The sequence below is a fragment of the Oncorhynchus masou genome, unplaced genomic scaffold (genome assembly GCF_036934945.1).
Source record: "Oncorhynchus masou masou isolate Uvic2021 unplaced genomic scaffold, UVic_Omas_1.1 unplaced_scaffold_2251, whole genome shotgun sequence".
Lineage (NCBI taxonomy): Eukaryota > Metazoa > Chordata > Actinopteri > Salmoniformes > Salmonidae > Oncorhynchus > Oncorhynchus masou.
This window is the reverse complement of record NW_027008723.1, coordinates 46,042-62,650: the sequence shown is the minus strand read 5'-3', so window position 1 is coordinate 62,650 and position 16,609 is coordinate 46,042. Positions and strand designations below refer to the sequence as shown.

Sequence of the window (16,609 nt, the reverse complement as noted above, 5' to 3'; positions counted from 1 at the left end):
ACAAATACACATTTCTTTAAAAGAATTATGATAAAAAATATTGTTTCAAAATGCAGATGTTGATTTAGTTAAGGATCCATAACAAATTACTACAGGAATAAGCATCACTGATTTATAGAAATATTGGAACAAAGTTGTCTAATGAAGGCAATCCTCCTGTAACAGTTTTGGAAACTAATATTATGCATATGGTAGCAACTGAGACTGAGGAGCTGGCCGTTTACAATGGGCACCTTTTCATCCAAGCTACTCAATACTGCCTCTGCAGACATAAAATAGTTAACACAAAAAAGGTTTTAAAGTCTCTGGTTATTCCAATACGGAATACTATAAAACGCTTCTAAACGATGCCCTCTGGTGGTCAAACTAGAAATAACTTGGCGAAACAGAAAAAATGGCTGACAATTTAATGACGTGCCACAGAATGCTCCAGCAGCATGCAAGGTGTGCCGCAGTATGACACAACTTTTAATGGAAGAACCACTGTAGGTAACAGGGTGCCATTTAAGAGTCAGATCAGGTCAACACCACTGCTCTCCTTTAGAAGGATCAACGACAAAGGACTCAGTCCCAAGACAACAAAATGTAATAAAACTGATCTTGAAGATCTTGAAACTGATCTTGAGATCTTGAACTTTGTTGAACATTCTGTTCTGATGGGAGCTGTCTGACACTGCAGAGTCTGGGAGACAAAATGTGCCTTTTTGCTACACTGAATAAACATCTAAAACATGCCTTCTGCTAATTATCTACACACACTGACAGTAGCTTGTGATGTTGTTATTCCCAAAGGGGAAAGGGGAAGAACAGGTGATCTGACATCGATGGGTGATAAGAATTGGCATGGAAGCTAGTGGCTGGTCAGATCGTGTGGCAAGGCATTTATCAATAAAAAATGATAGAAACACCACATACATTCTGATGTTGATTCAATGATACTTTCAAAGTGAGAGGAAACAAATAAACAGAACAGCGTTATCAGACTTATGACTGGCAAGGTTAATCGACGGTTCAGCATTCATGCTCTCTTCACACGAGGTCTATAGGTCAAACCCATTCTCATGACGAGAGATGTAGGATCTCAATTTGACCAATATGCAACATTAGGAAAATAACCCTGCAGCAATGTGAATTCTTATGTGGATTATAATTCAAATATATTGTAGGGGTTAAAACATTTTTCATGAGGCAAATCAGATTCAAATTACATCTAAAGGTTTATTCATTAAAACTAAAGGTTGATTAATTACATCTAAAGGTTGATTCATTACATCTAAAGGTTGATTCATTACATCTAAAGGTTGATTCATTACATCTAAAGGTTGATTCATTAAAACTAAAGGTTGATTCATTAAAACTAAAGGTTGATTCATTAAAACTAAAGGTTGATTCATTAAAACTAAAGGTTGATTCATTAAAACTAAAGGTTGATTCATTACATCTAAAGGTTGATTCATTAAAACTAAAGGTTGATTCATTAAAACTAAAGGTTGATTCATTAAAACTAAAGGTTGATTCATTACATCTAAAGGTTGATTCATTAAAACTAAAGGTTGATTCATTACATCTAAAGGTTGATTAATTACATCTAAAGGTTGATTCATTAAAAGTAAAGGTTTATTCATTAAAACTAAAGGTTGATTCATTACATCTAAAGGTTGATTCATTAAAACTAAAGGTTGATTCATTACATCTAAAGGTTGATTAATTACATCTAAAGGTTGATTCATTAAAAGTAAAGGTTTATTCATTAAAACTAAAGGTTGATTCATTACATCTAAAGGTTGATTCATTAAAACTAAAGGTTGATTAATTACATCTAAAGGTTGATTAATTACATCTAAAGGTTGATTAATTACATCTAAAGGTTGATTCATTACATCTAAAGGTTGATTCATTAAAACTAAAGGTTGATTCATTACATCTAAAGGTTGATTAATTACATCTAAAGGTTGATTAATTACATCTCAAGGTTGATTAATTACATCTAAAGGTTGATTAATTACATCTAAAGGTTGATTAATTACATCTAAAGGTTGATTCATTTCATCTAAAGGTTGATTAATTACATCTAAAGGTTGATTCATTACATCTAAAGGTTGATTCATTAAAACTAAAGGTTGATTAATTACATCTAAAGGTTGATTCATTACATCTAAAGGTTGATTAATTACATCTAAAGGTTGATTCATTAAAACTAAAGGTTGATTCATGAAAACTAAAGGTTGATTAATTACATCTAAAGGTTGCTTAATTACATCTAAAGGTTGATTAATTACATCTAAAGGTTGATTAATTACATCTAAAGGTTGATTCATTATATCTAAAGGTTGATTCATTCTATCTAGAGGTGGACATTTTCATTATAGAGGTAGATATGTCTAGAGGTGGAAATATTATATCTAGAGGTGGATGTATTCTATCTAGAGGTGGAAATATTATATCTAGAGGTGGAAATATTATATCTAGAGGTGGATATATTCTATCTAGAGGTGGATATATTCTACCTAGAGGTGGATATATTCTATCTAGAGGTGGATATATTTTATCTAGAGGTGGATATCTTCTGTCTAGAGGTGGATATATCTAGATGTTGACATATTCTATCTAAAGATGGACATTTTCTTAATAGAGGAATATGTATTCTAGAGGTGGAAATATTCTGTCTAGAGGTGGATATATTCTATCTAGAGGTGGAAATATTCTATATAAAGGTGGATATATCCAGATGTGGATATATTCTATCTAGAGGTGGATATATTCTGTCTAGATGTGGATATATTCTATCTAGAGGTGGATATACTCTATCTAGAGGTAGATATATCTAGAGGTGGATATATTCTACATAAAGCTAGATATATCTAGATGGGGGTATATTATATCTAGAGGTGGATATATTTTATCTAGGGGTGGATATATTCTATCTGGAGGTGGATATATTCTATCTAGAGGTGGATATATTTTATCTAGAGGTTTATATATTCTATCTGGAGGTGGATATATTCTATCTAGAAGCAGATATATATATCGTTTGATATATTCTATCTAGAGGTGTATATATTCTATCTAGAGGTGGATATATTTTTCTAGAGGTGGATATATTCTATCTGGAGGTGGATATATTCTATATGAAGGTAGATGTATCCAGATGGGGATATATTCTATCTAGAGGTTGATATATTCTATATGAAGCTAGATGTATCCAGATGGGGATATATTCTATCTAGAGGTAGATATATTCTATCTTGAGGTGGATATATTTTATCTTGGGGTGGATATACACTGCTCAAAAAAATTAAGGGAACACTTAAACAACACAACTCCAAGTCAATCACACTTCTGTGAAATCAAACTGTCCACTTAGGAAGCAACACTGATTGACAATAAATGTCACATGCTGTTGTGCAAATGGAATAGACAACAGGTGGAAATTATAGGCAATTAGCAAGACACTCCCAATAAAGGAGTGGTTCTGCAGGTGGTGACCACAGACCACTTCTCAGTTCCTATGCTTCCTGGCTGATGTTTTGGTCACTTTTGAATGCTGGAGGTGCTTTCACTCTAGTGGTAGCATGAGATGGAGTCTACAACCCACACAAGTGGCTCAGGTAGTGCAGTTCATCCAGGATGGCACATCAATGCGAGCTGTGGCAAGAAGGTTTGCTGTGTCTGTCAGCGTAGTGTCCAGCCCTCCATTTGCTCACCAGAGGTAGTCTGACTGCCATTAGGTACCGAGATGAGATCCTCAGACCCCTTGTGAGACCATATGCTGGTGCGGTTGGCCCTGGGTTCCTTCTAATGCAAGTCAATGCTAGACCTCATGTGGCTGGAGTGTGTCAGCAGTTCCTGCAAGAGGAAGGCATTGATGCTATGGACTGGCCCTCCCGTTCCCCAGACCTGAATCCAATTGAGCACATCTGGGACATCATGTCCCGCTCCATCCACCACCACCACGTTGCACCACACACTGTCCAGGAGTTGGCGGATGCTTTAGTCCAGGTCTGGGAGGAGATCCCTCAGGAGACCATCTGCCACCTCATCAGGAGCATGCCCAGGCGTTGTAGGGAGGTCATACAGGCAAGTGGAGGCCACACACACTACTGAGCCTCAATTTGACTTGTTTTAAGGACATTACATCAAAGTTGGATCAGCCCGTAGTGTGATTTTCCACATTAATTTTGAGTGTGACTCCAAATCCAGACCTCCATGGGTTGATAAATTAGATTTCCATTGATCATTTTTGTGTGATTTTGTTGACAGCACATTCAACTATGTAAAGAAAAACGTATTTAATAAGAATATTTCATTCATTCAGATCTAGGATGTGTTATTTTAGTGTTCCCTTTATTTTTTTGAGCAGTGTATATCTACTGACACATTGATGAAAATAATCATGGCCTCTAAACCTTCAAGCTGCATACTGGACCCTATTCCAACTAAACTACTGAAAGAGCTGCTTCCTGTGCTTGGCCCTCCTATGTTGAACATAATAAACGTCTCTCTATTCACCAGATGTGTACCAAACTCACTAAAAGTGGCAGTAAAAAGTCTCTCTTGAAAAAGCCAAACCTTGACCCAGAAAATATTAAAAACTATCGGCCTATATCAAATCTTCCATTCCTCTCAAAATGTTTAGAAAAAGCTCTTGCGCAGCAACTCACTGCCTTCCTGAAGACCAACAATGTATACAAAATGCTTCAGTCTGGTTTTAGACCCCATCATAGCACTGAGACGGCACTTGTGAAGATGGTAAATTACCTTTTAATGGCATCAGACCGAGGCTCTGCATCTGTTCTCGTGCTCCTAGACCTTAGTGCTGCTTTTGATACCATCGATCACCACATTCTTTTGGAGAGATTGGAAACCCAAAATGGTCTACACGGACAAGTTCTGACCTGGGTGGATCTTATCTATCGGAAAATAGATATCAGTTTGTCTCTGTAGATGGTGAGTACTGACAAATCAAATTTATCCATGCTCTTGTCACTTCAAGATTAGACTACTGCAATGAACTACTTTCCGGCTACCCGGATAAAGCACTAAATAAACTTCAGTTAGTGGTGAACACAGCTGCTAGAATCTTGACTAGAACCAAAAATGTGATCATATTACTCCAGTACTCTCTACACTGGCTTCCTGTTAAGGCTAGGGCTGATTTCAAGGTTTTACTGCTAACCTACAAAGCATTACATGGGCTTGTTCCTACCGATCTTTCCGATTTGGTCCTGCCGTACATGTAGGCAATGATCAGAAGACGCAGGCCTCCTTTCTGTCACGAGAATTTCAAAGCAAACAGCTGGAGGCAGGGCTTTCTCTGACAGAGCTCCATTTTTATGGAATGGTCTGCCTACCCATGTGAAAGATGCAGATTCAGTCTCAAACTTTAAGTCATTATTGAAGACTCATCTCTTCAGGGGGTCATATGATATAGTGTACTCTGGCCCAGGAGTGTGAAGGTGAACGGAAAGGCACTGGAGAAACGAACCGCCCTTGCTGTCTCTGCCTGTCCGGTTCCCCTCTCTGCCTCTAACCCTATTACAGGGGCTGAGTCCACTGGCTTACTGGAGATCTTCCATGCTGTCCCTAGGAGGGGTGCGTCACTTGAGTGGGTTGGCGCTCCCCCTTGACACACCTAGCTGACTATGACTGAGATATGGCCCACCTAGCTGACTATTTTTGTATATTTTTTTTCACCTTTATTTAACCAGGTAGGCTAGTTGAGAACAAGTTCTCATTTGCACCTGCGACCTGGCCAAGATAAAGCATAGCAGTGTGAACAGACAACACAGAGTTACACATGGAGTAAACAATTAACAAGTCAATAACACAGTAGAAATAAAAAGGGAGTCTATATACATTGTGTGCAAAAGGCATGAGGAGGTAGGCGAATAATTACAATTTTGCAGATGAACACTGGAGTGATAAATGATCAGATGGTCATGTACAGGTAGAGATATTGGTTTGCGAAAGAGCAGAAAAGTAAATAAATAAAAACAGTATGGGGATGAGGTAGGTAAAAATGGGTGGACTATGTACAGCTGCAGCGATCGGTTAGCTGCTCAGATGCAGATGTTTGAAGTTGGTGAGGGAGATAAAAGTCTCCAACTTCAGCGATTTTTGTAATTCGTTCGTCACAGGCAGCAGAGAACTGGAACGAAAGGCGGCCAAATGAGGTGTTGGCTTTAGGGAAGATCAGTGAGATACACCTGCTGGAGTGCGTGCTACGGATGGGTGTTGCCATCGTGACCAGTGAACTGAAATAAGGCGGAGCTTTACCTAGCATGGACTTGTAGATGACCTGGAGCCAGTGGGTCTGGCGACGAATATGTAGCGAGGGCCAGCCGACTAGAGCTTACAGGTCACAGTGGTGGGTGGTATAAGGTGCTTTAGTGACAAAACGGATGGCACTGTGATAAACTGCATCCAGTTTGCTGAGTAGAGTGTTGGAGGCAATTTTGTAGATGACATCGCCGAACTCGAGGATCGGTAGGATAGTCAGTTTTACTAGTGTAAGTTTGGCGTGAGTGAAGGAGGCTTTGTTGCGGAATAGTAAGCCGACTCTAGATTTGATTTTCGATTGGAGATGTTTGATATGAGTCTGGAAGGAGAGTTTACAGTCTAGCCAGACACCTAGGTACTTATAGATGTCCACATATTCAAGGTCGGAACCATCCAGGGTGGTGATGCTGGTCAGGCGTGCGGGTGCAGGCAGCGAACGGTTGAAAAGCATGCATTTGGTTTTACTAGCGTTTAAGAGCAGTTGGAGGCCACGAAAGGAGTGTTGTATGGCATTGAAGCTCGTTTGGAGGTTAGATAGCACAGTGTCCAAGGACGGGCCGGATGTATATAGAATGGTGTCGTCTGCGTAGAGGTGGATCAATGAATCACCCGCAGCAAGAGCAACATCATTGATATATACAGAGAAAAGAGTCGGCCCGAGGATTAAACCCTGTGGCACCCCCATAGAGACTGCCAGAGGACCGGACAGCATGCCCTCCAATTTGACACACTGAACTCTGTCTACAAAGTAGTTGGTGAACCAGGCAAGGCAGTCATCCGAAAAACCGAGGCTACTGAGTCTGCCGATAAGAATATGGTGATTGACATAGTCAAAAGCCTTGGCAAGGTCGATGAAGACGGCTGCACAGTACTGTCTTTTGTTGATGGCGGTTATGATATCGTTAAATACCTTGAGCGTGGCTGAGGTGCACCCGTGACCGGCTCTGGAAATCAGATTGCACAGCGGAGAAGGTACGGTGGGATTCGAGATGGTCAGTGACCTGTTTGTTGATTTGGCTTTCGAAGACCTTAGATAGGCAGGGCAGGATGGATATAGGTCTGTAACAGTTTGGGTCCAGGGTGTCTCCCACTTTGAAGAGGGGGATGACTGCGGCAGCTTTTCAATCCTTGGGGATCTCAGACGATATGAAAGAGAGGTTGAACAGGCTGGTAATAGGGGTTGCGACAATGGCGGCGGATAGTTTCAGAAATAGAGGGTCCAGATTGTCAAGCCCAGCTGATTTGTACGGGTCCAGGTTTTGCAGCTCTTTCAGAACATCTGCTATCTGGATTTGGGTAAGGAGAACCTGGATAGGCTTGGGCGAGTAGCTGCGGGGGGGAGCTGTTGGCCGAGGTTGGAGTAGCCAGGCGGAAGGCATGGCCAGCCGTTGAGAAATGCTTGTTGAAGTTTTCGATAATCATGGATTTATTGGTGGTGACCGTGTTACCTAGCCTCAGTGCAGTGGGCAGCTGGGAGGAGGTGCTCTTGTTCTCCATGGACTTCACAGTGTCCCAGAACTTTTTGGAGTTGGAGCAACAGGATGCAAATTTCTGCCTGAAGAAGCTGGCCTTAGCATTCCTGACTGACTGCGTGTATTGGTTCCTGACTTCCCTGAACAGTTGCATATCGCGGGGACTATTCGATGCTATTGCAGTCCGCCACAGGATGTTTTTGTGCTGGTCGAGGGCAGTCAGGTCTATAACTGAGATATGGCCCACCTAGCTGACTATGACTGAGATATGACACACCTAAATGACTATGACTGAGATATGACACACCTAGCTGACTATGACTGAGATATGGCCCACCTAGCTGACGATGACTAAGATATGGCCCACCTAGCTGACTATGACTGAGATATGGCCCACCTAGCTGACTATGACTGAGATATGGCCCACCTAGCTGACTATGACTGAGATATGGCCCACCTAGCTGACTAAGACTGAGATATGACACACCTAGCTGACTATGACTGAGATATGGGCCAACGAGCTGACTATGACTGAGATATGCTACACCTAGCTGATTATGACTGAGATATAACACACCTAGCTGACAATGACTGAGATATAACACACCTAGCTGACGATGACTGAGATATAACACACCTAGCTGACGATGACTGAGATATAGCCCACCTAGCTGACTATGACTGAGATATGGCCCACCTAGCTGAATATGACTGAGATATAACACACCTAGCTGACTATGACTGAGATATAACACACCTAGCTGACGATGACTGAGATATAGCCCACCTAGCTGACTATGACTGAGATATGGCCCACCTAGCTGACTATGACTGAGATATGGCCCACCTAGCTGACTATGACTGAGATATGGCCCACCTTGCTGACTATGACTGAGATATGGCCCACCTAGCTGACTATGACTGAGATATGGCCCACCTAGCTGACTATGACTGAGATATGGGCCACCTAGCTGACTATGACTGAGATATAGCACACCTAGCTGACTATGACTGAGATATAGCCCACCTAGCTGACTATGACTGAGATATGACACACCTTGCTGACTATGACTAAGATATGGGCCACCTTGACTGAGATATGGCCCGACTACCTGACTCTGACTGAGATATGGCCCACCTAGCTGACTATGACTAAGATATGACACACCTTGCTGACTATGACTAAGATATGTGCCACCTAGCTGACTATGACTGAGATATGGCCCACCTAGCTGACTATGACTGAGATATGGCCCACCTAGCTGACTATGACTGAGATATAGCCCACCTAGCTGACTATGACTGAGATATGGGCCACCTAGCTGACTATGACTGAGATATGGCCCACCTAGCTGACTATGACTGAGATATGGCCCACCTAGCTGACTATGACTGAGAAATGGCCCACCGAGCTGACTATGACTGAGATATGGCCCACCTAGCTGACTATGACTGAGATATGCCCACCTAGCTGACTATGACTGAGATATGGGCCACCTAGCTGACTATGACTGAGATATGGGCCAACGAGCTGACTATGACTGAGAAATGCTGCACCTAGCTGACTATGACTGAGATATGGCCCACCTAGCTGACTATGACTGAGATATAACACACCTGAGCTGCACCTAATATGACTGAGATATGGCCCACCTAGCTGACTATGACTGAGATATGGGCCACCTAGCTGACTATGACTGAGAAATGGCCCACCGAGCTGACTGTGACTGAGATATGGCCCACCTTGCTGACTATGACTGAGATATAACACACCTAGCTGACAATGACTGAGATATGGCCCACCTAGCTGACTATGACTGAGATATGGCCCACCTAGCTGACTATGACTGAGATATGGCCCACCGAGCTGACTATGACTATGACTTGCTGACTATGACTGAGATGGCCCACCTAGCTGACTATGACTGAGAAATGGCCCACCGAGCTGACTATGACTGAGAAATGGCCCACCGAGCTGACTATGACTGAGATATGGTACACCTGTCTGTAAATACAAACTGTGTTTATTGTAGTCTTAGTCTAGAATAAATACATTATTTTGTAGACTGATAATATACACTGTCCATCCATCCATCCATCCATCCATCCATCCATCCATCCATCCATCCATCCATCCATCCAGTGTCTTAGAGGTGTCAGAATGACTAAGCAGATTTAACATTGGCCAAACAGAGGAAGGCAGCAGCAGTTTCCCTTTCCCCTCCCTGCATCAGTCCCGTCATGACCTCACCGTACAGACAGACAGCCCTTCAGCCTTCTATGTAAAGCTGTAACCCAGACCACACCTCCGTGGGCGGGGCCAGGGCAGCCTGGGCAGGAAGGGTATAAAGCCAGTAGGATTCCAGTTTCACTGCAACAGGAGACAGCAGGTAGGAGAAGACGCCACAGACGGAACAGACCATATACTACAGTAGTGTACCTTTACAAGGTGAGAGAACTGCTACTGCTGCTAGTAAACTAGTAGTCTCCTTCCCTAATCCGTTAGTATTCATGTTGTATTTAGAGTTGTAAATGTGGCGCCAGGTGAACATTGTGGTTTTAGAATGGAAATGTGGTAACGCTCTTCGTCTTTTATACGCAACACAACAGCAGTACTTTCATGGAGACTTGCAACATTTACAATATTTATAATGATCGGTGAACTGATGCTTATCTAAATCTCTGTGCTTTCTGTTCCTTTACACCGACTCTACTCTCCCTCCACTCCAGTTCCTGTTTCTGTCTGCCTCGACCAGGTGTTGTTGACTAGAAACATAGAGAGAGAGAGGGAGGGAAGAAGGGGGGAGGAGAGAGACAGAGAAAGAAAGGGAGTGAGGGAGGGAAACAGAGAGAGAAAGAGAGAGAGCGCGGGAAGGGGGAGGAAGAGAGATACAGAAAGAGAGAGAGAGTTGGGGAAGGGGGAGGAAGAGAGATAAAGAAAAAGAGAGAGAGAGAGAGAGAGATAAAGAAAGAGAGAGAGACAGAGAGAGAAAGAGAGAGAGCACGGGAAGGGGGAGGAAGAGAGATAAAGAAAGAGAGAGAGAGATAAAGAGAGAGAGAGAGAGAGAGAGAGAAAAAGAGAGAGAGACAGGGAAGGGGAGAGGAAGAGAGATAAAGAAAAGAGAGAGAGAGAGAGAGAGAGATAAAGAAAGAGAGAGAGACAGAGAGAGCAAGATAGAGCGCAGGAAGGGGAGGAAGAGAGATAAAGAAAGAGAGAGAGAGAGAGAGAGAGAGAGAGAGAGAGAGAGAGAGAGAGAGAGAGAGAGAGAGAGAGAGAGAGAGAGATAAAGAAAGAGAGAAAGAGAGAGAAAGAGATAGAGCGCAAGGGGGAGAAGAGAGATAAAGAAGAGAGAGAGAGAGAGAGAGAGAGAGAGAGAGAGAGAGAGAGAGAGAGAGAGAGAGAGAGAGAGAGAGAGAGAGAGAGAGAGAGAGAGAGAGAGAGAGAGAGAGAGAGAGAGAGAGAGAGAGAGAGAGAGAGAGAGAGAGAGAGAGAGAGACAGAGAGAGAGAGAGAGAGAGAGAGAGAGAGAGAGAGAGAGAGAGAGGAGAGAGAGAGAGAGAGAGAGGAGAGAGAGAGAGAGAGAGAGAGAGAGAGAGAGAGAGAGAGAGAGAGAGAGAGAGAGAGAGAGAGAGAGAGAGAGAGAGAGAGAGAGAGAGTGGGTGTTTCCTGTGTTGTTTGAGACACAGTCTATGGAAAAAGTTTAATCAAACTTTTTTTTTCTTTTTGTTAGTGCTATTTCTGTCTCCATTCTGTTGTTCTGGTCTAACTCCAGACCATATGGTGTGTGTGTGTGTGTGTGTGTGTGTGTGTGTGTGTGTGTGTGTGTGTGTGTGTGTGTGTGTGTGTGTGTGTGTGTGTGTGTGGTGTGTGTGTGTGTGTGTGTGTGTGTGTGTGTGTGTGTGTGTGTGTGCAGGAGCCATGGTGAAGTGTGTAGCCGTAATTCTGTCAGGGTGTGGAGTCTATGATGGGACTGAGGTCCACGAGGCGTCAGCTGTACTGGTTCACCTCAGCAGGGCTGGAGCTAAGGTAAGGTGGTCTACATGGTTAGGGCCTAAGGTAATGGTGGTCTACATTAGGGTTAGGGCCTAAGGTAAGGGTAGTCTACATTAGGATTAGGGCCATTAGGATTAGGGCCTAAGTAAGGGTGGTCTACATTAGGGTTAGGGCCTAAGGTCAGGGTGGTCTACATTAGGGTTAGGGCCTAAGGAAAGGGTGGCCTACATTAGGGTTAGGGCCTAAGGAAAGGGTGGTGGTCTACATTAGGGTTAGGGGCTAAGATAAGGGTGGTCTACATTAGGGTTAGGGCCTAAGGTTTGGGTGGTCTACATTAGGGTTAGGGCCTAAGGTAAGGGTGGTCTATATTAGGGCTAGGGCCTAAGGTAAGGGTGGTCTACATTAGGGTTAGGGCCTAAGGAAAGGGTGGTCTACATTAGGGTTAGGGGCTAAGGTAAGGGTGGTCTACATTAGGGTTAGGGCCTAAGGTTTGGGTGGTCTACATTAGGGTTAGGGCCTAAGGTATGGGTGGTCTATATTAGGGCTAGGGCCTAAGGTAAGGGTGGTCTACATTAGGGTTAGGGCCTAAGGTAAGGGTGGTCTACATTAGGGTTAGGGGCTAAGGTAAGGGTGGTCTACATTAGGGTTAGGGCAAAAGGTAAGGGTGGTCTATCCTCTCCTCCACCCTCCTCCGACCTCCCCATCCTCTCCTCTCTTCTCCTCCCCCTCCTCCTTCCTCTCACCTCCTCTCCTAACCCCTCCTCCCTCTCCTCACTCCTCCTCTCTTCTCCTCCCCCTCTCCTCCCCCTCCTCACCTCCCCCCTCCTCCCTCTCCTCACTCCTCCTCTCTTTTCCTCACCTTCCTCTCCCCTTCCCTCTCCCAGGTCCAGATGTTTGCCCCCAACGTGGACCAAATGCATGTAGTGAACCACTGTGAGGGGAAACCCACGGCTGAGACACGCAACGTCCTAGAGGAGAGTGCTCGAATCGCCCGCGGCGATGTGTCTGACCTTGCCAAGCTAGAGATCACCGCCTTCCACGCCCTCGTTATCCCAGGTGAGCATTACTCCTTCATCTAGCACCAGCACTATATATTCTATATCTCTGTTACTATATCATCTCTCCTTTATTCTATACCTCTGTTACTATATCATCTATCCTTTATTCTATATCTCTGTTACTATAGCATCTATCCTTTATTCTATATCTCTGTTACTATATCATCTCTCCTTTATTCTATATCTCTGTTACTATATCATCTCTCCTTTATTCTATATCTCTGTTACTATATCATCTCTCCTTTATTCTATGTCTCTGTTACTATATCATCTCTCCTTTATTCTATATCTCTGTTACTATATCATCTCTCCTTTATTCTATATCTCTGTTACTATATCATCTCTCCTTTATTCTATATCTCTGTTACTATATCATCTCTCCTTTATTCTATATCTCTGTTACTATATCATCTCTCCTTTATTCTATATCTGTTACTATATCATCTCTCCTTTATTCTATATCTCTGTTACTATATCATCTCTCCTTTATTCTATATCTCTGTGTCTATATCATCTCTCCTTAATTCTATATCTCTGTTACTATATCATCTCTCCTTTATTCTATATCTCTGTTACTATATCATCTGTCCCTTATTCTATATCTCTGTTACTATATCATCTCTCCTTTATTCTATATCTGTGTTACTATATCATCTCTCCCTTATTCTATGTCTCTGTTACTATATCATCTCTCCTTTATTCTATATCTCTGTTACTATATCATCTCTCATTTATTCTATATCTCTGTTACTATATCATCTCTCCTTTATTCTATATCTCTGTTACTATATCATCTCTCCTTTATTCTATATCTCTGTTACTATATCATCTCTCCTTTATTCTATATCTCTGTGTCTATATCATCTCTCCTTAATTCTATATCTCTGTTACTATATCATCTCTCCTTTATTCTATATCTCTGTTACTATATCATCTGTCCCTTATTCTATATCTCTGTTACTATATCATCTCTCCTTTATTCTATATCTGTGTTACTATATCATCTCTCCCTTATTCTATGTCTCTGTTACTATATCATCTCTCCTTTATTCTATATCTCTGTTACTATATCATCTCTCATTTATTCTATATCTCTGTTACTATATCATCTCTCCTTTATTCTATATCTCTGTTACTATATCATCTCTCCTTTATTCTATATCTCTGTTACTATATCGTCTCTCCTTTATGCTATATCTCTGTTACTATATCATCTCTCCTTTATTCTATATCTCTGTTACTATATCATCTCTCCTTTATGCTATATCTCTGTTTCTATATCATCTCTCCTTTATTCTATATCTCTGTTACTATATCATCTCTCCTTTATTCTATATCTCTGTTACTATATCATCTCCCCTTTAAGCTATATCTCTGTGTCTATATCTTCTCTCCTTTATTCTATATCTCTGTTACTATATCATCTCTCCTTTATTCTATATCTCTGTGTCTATATCATCTCTCCTTTATTCTATATCTCTGTTACTATATCATCTCTCCTTTAATCTATATCTCTGTTACTATATCATCTCTCCTTTATTCTATATCTCTGTTACTATATCATCTCTCCTTTATTCTATTTATCTCTGTGTCTATATCATCTCTCCTTTATTCTATATCTTTGTTACTATATCATCTCTCCTTTATTCTATTTATCTCTGTGTCTATATCATCTCTCCTTTATTCTATATCTTTGTTACTATATCATCTCTCCTTTATGCTATATATCTCTGTTACTATATCATCTCTCCTTTATTCTGTATCTCTGTTACTATATCATCTATCCTTTTTGCTATATCTCTGTTACTATATCATCACTCTTTCACTATGACTTCATTTCAATCATTCTACTCCCACCAACCCCAAACAAAACAAAACCACTGGTCTCCGCGGTGCTCCTCTCAACTGAACTGTGTTGTGTTTTGCAGGTGGTTTTGGCGTGGCTAAAAATCTGTCTGACTGGGCTGTGAAGGGGAAGGAGTTCACGGTTCAACCCCAAGTAGAGAAGCTGATTAAGGGGTTCCACGCTGCAGGCAAGCCCCTGGCTATGTGCTGCATCTCCCCTGTCCTAGCTGCTAAGGTCCTGCCGGGGTGTGAGATCACCGTGGGACAGGACAAGGAGTGTGAGAGGTGAGTTACAATGTCTCAGGTGTGTGTGTGTGTGTGTGTGCTGATATGTTTTAACAGAACAAAGCAGTATGTTTTTAACCCTGCTGCTTTTCTTCTCCCCTCCTGCCACTAGATGGCCCCATGCCCAGACGGCAACTTCCATGAAGGAGCTGGGCTGTAAACATGTGAATAAGAAAGTGGGGAGGTCCACATCGATGTGAAGAACAAGCTGGTCACCTCCTCCGCCTTCATGTGTAACGCTCCCATACATGAGGTGTTTGACGGGGTGGGCGTCATGGTTACAGAACTGCTCAAACTGGCCTAGGACACGTCTGAGATTCAGAATACTGATTAGCTGTGCTTCTCAAAAGGCACCCTGTTCCCTTTATAGTGCTGATGTGATCTTCTCAAAAGACACCCTGTTCCCTTTATAGTGCTGATGTGATCTTCTCAAAAGACACCCTGTTCCCTTTATAGTGCTGATGTGATCTTCTCAAAAGACACCCTGTTCCCTTTATAGTGCTGATGTGATCTTCTCAAAAGACACCCTGTTCCCTTTATAGTGCTGATGTGATCTTCTCAAAAGACGGGAATCGGGAGCCATTTGGGAAGTGACCTCACAATCATGTTTGTTGTTGTTGTTGTTGTTGTTTGTTTACCTGGAGACCCTCCTGATCTGAATGTAATGGACACACAGAAGAAGCAGAAGAAGATAGTGTTTCTGTTGCTTTATCTGTCTGACAGTGGGATGACTTGTGTTTTTATCAACATCGTAATAAAAGTACAACCAAATTCTGGAATGAACGACTTTTCATTTGATTCGTTTTCAGCTGACCACTAGGTTTTTATATGGTATATTATTGTCATACGGGGTTATGAACAGCTCGTTCTTTCAGTATCTTGCCTATGCTGCTCTGTACCATCACTCATTCATATATCCTTATGTACATATTCTTTATCCCCTTACACTGTGTATAAGACAGTAGTTTAGGAATTGTTAGTTAGATTACTTGTTGGTTATTACTGCATTGTCGGAACTAGAAGCACAAGCATTTCGCTACACTCGCATTAACATCTGCTAACCATGTGTATATGACAAATAAAGTTTGATTTGATTTGATTTCTCCGTGCATTTAGCATACAGGTTAGATTGACAGAGTACATCCTGTTGGCACATAGTGGGGAATTCCCACCCGAGTTAAGCGGGTAAATGGAATGGAATTCACGTTTATGCACTTTTCTCTCTACACAGCAAATTGCCCCGTGTTGATTTTTCAGTGTAACATTTATAGTGTTGATTCAGGAATTAAATTCACTCTGTAAAATAACCCCCAGTCTTGGAGTTAATGACCCTGGGTTGCTCGTCTTTTCAGTTCACTGCAGCTCGTTCGCTGCACACTCAAACTGGACCGTTTTATCTCAAGTTTCTTCATTCAGAGACTCAATCGTGGACACTCTTAATGACAGTTGTGGCTGCTTTGCGTGATGTCTTGATGTTTTCTACCTTCTTGCTCTTTGTGCAGTCGCTGTACATTTCAAAGTGCTGAACAAATAGTTATATTGACTACGTCCGTCATCGCTCGCTCATTAATGTCTTCATCGAAATTTCGGATTGCCTCTTATCCGCTTGTCGAAGCCTTTTGCCATAGTTTGTACATCTCAATTGTCAGTAGAAACCACATTTGTTGAAGCAAGTCA

The 16,609-nt window shown here is 42.0% G+C and overlaps 1 pseudogene; it reads left to right on the top strand.

Annotated features, from left to right (window-relative positions):
* Positions 1-10,092: 10,092 nt before the first annotated feature.
* Positions 10,093-15,711, top strand: LOC135533152 (glutamine amidotransferase-like class 1 domain-containing protein 3, mitochondrial; annotated as a pseudogene).
* Positions 15,712-16,609: the final 898 nt, after the last annotated feature.